This window comes from Gossypium arboreum, chromosome 11, assembly GCF_025698485.1.
Source record: "Gossypium arboreum isolate Shixiya-1 chromosome 11, ASM2569848v2, whole genome shotgun sequence".
NCBI classification, from domain to species: Eukaryota; Viridiplantae; Streptophyta; class Magnoliopsida; order Malvales; family Malvaceae; genus Gossypium; species Gossypium arboreum.
The window spans coordinates 23,592,750-23,595,102 of record NC_069080.1 but is presented as its reverse complement, the minus strand read 5'-3'; positions in this window follow the sequence as shown (position 1 = coordinate 23,595,102).

Below are 2,353 nucleotides of genomic sequence, written 5' to 3'. Positions count from 1 at the left end.
AAACAAAATTAAAAATACCTCAACGTGTCTTGAGGCTCAACTCATCTCTCGCAATATGAGTTGATTAAAACACAAAATTGAAAATACCTCGGCGTGCCCCGAGGCTCAACTCACCTCTAGCAATATGAGTTGATTTTGAAAAACAAAAATTAAAAGGCTTAACTCACCTCTCGCAATATGAGTCAATTTAAAACTAAAAATACCTCAACGTGTCCCGAGGCTCAACTCACTTCTCAATATGAGTTGATTTTGAAAACAACAATTAAAAATACCTCAACGTGTCTTGAGGCTCAACTCATCTCTCGCAATATGAGTTGATTTTCCTTGAAAAGCATGAATTAAAAACATCAAAATACCAAAACCTGTCCTTTGGTAGAATTCGGGTGTCTTTTCCTTTGATTCAGTTCGACTTTCATTCAAGATTTCTTGCTCTGTTGGAGTACCTGTATATGCCATGTATGATGTTATCATGATATACACATGTTTGTCTTAAATGCTTTTATGCCTACATGATTATGCAGTGCTCCTTAAGCATGTTTGTCGTATGTCCATTTAGCCACGATTGTTGAGGATCTGTGTTCATTGCTTTGATTCTCGACTTTCTCTTCGAGCCTTATACATCTTCAAGCTTCACGAGTAATCGACGTTTCTCGATATCACTCTTTTGCCCCGATTGAACTTTGTTCTTACTTTGAGACTCTTATGCTTATCAAATTTTCATCCAGGTAATGCTTAACATTTCTTTTGCTTAGAGTGTGTCATTTCACCATTTATCATGTAAATAAACACATAATGAGATGCATGAAAAAGGTCAGATAGGGACAAAAATGATATTTCATATTCATCTATTTCAAATGTGGCAAACAAAGCAAGTTAACCAATGAGAGTAAAAAAATGTCAAAAAGAAAGAAAGGATCGTATTCAATGGATACAAATGCTCTAGATATTCAACACATGAACTCTTCCTCGTTCCTCAATCAAAAATCTTTTCGAGCGCGGCTTCTTGTGTAGAAGATTTGAGCTTTAAATGCTTCAAATACTGTAGTCTCACTGTTTGACCCGCTGTTAAAACGCCACGCTCTTTAAGCCAGGTTTACCTCATTAGGACGCCCTCTCGGGTTTTCATCCTAATCTTTTGTGCTAATCAAGACGCCCTTTGCGGGTTTTCGCCTTGATCCTTTTTTTTTGATGCCCTTTTCGGGTTTTCATCTCAAGCATAATATTTCTTCACAGCATCTGAGTTCACTGGATTCAGTAGCTCCTTGCCATCCATCTCGGTAAGGATCAAAGGTCCTCCGAAAATGCCCTTCTTTACGACGTATGGTCCTTCCCAATTTGGTGCCCATTTTCCTCGCAGGTCCTTTTGTATTGGGAGAATCTTCCTCAGTACGAGTTCTCCTTCGTGGAATTCTCTTGGCCATACTTTCTTGTCATGGGCCGCGATCATTCTCTTCTGGTACATCTGCTCGTGACAAATTACTCTTAGACGTTTTTCTTCGATGAGGTTCAACTAATCATATCGAGCTCGAACCCATTCTGCTTCTTCTAACTTTAATTCCATTAAGACTCGCAGGGAGGGGATCTCAACCTCAATAGGTAGCACAGCTTCCATTCCGTAAGCCAGAGAGAAAGGAGTTGCTCCCATAGATGTTCGCACAGATGTGCGATATGCAAACAAAGCAAATGGAAGCTTCTCGTGCCAATCTTTATATGTCTCAGTTATTTTCCCAATGATCCTCTTAATATTTTTATTGGCTGCTTCAACAGCCCCGTTCATCTTTGGGCGATAGGGCGAGGAGTTATGATGCTTTATTTGGAACTGCTCACACACTTCTTTCATCATCTTATTGTTCGATTCGTAGCACTATCTGAAATGATTCTTTCGAGCAAACCATACCGCAAATGATTTCCTTTTCAAAAACACGCAAACTGCAGTCCTCGTCACATTGGCAAGCAAGCGGCATCTATCCATTTTGTGAAGTAATCAATGACCACAAAACGAATCGATGTCCATTTGATGCTTTTGGAGAAATTGGCCCTATGACATCCATGCCCCACATAGAAAAAGGCCACGGAGAAGTCATGACATGAAGGGGTGAAGGGCTACATGAATTTTATCGCCATAGATTTGACATTTGTGGCATTTTCTGGCAAAATTGATTCAGTCATTTTCCATTGTCAGCCAATAATAACCGAGTCTCATGATCTTTCTGGCCATATTGAAACCATTGACATGCGTTTTGCAAATTCCCTCATGGACCTCTTCAAGTATTTTTCTGGCTTCAACATCATCCACACATCTCAAAAGCATCGATCCTTTCCTCTTTTATACGGATATCCCCATTAAGAACAA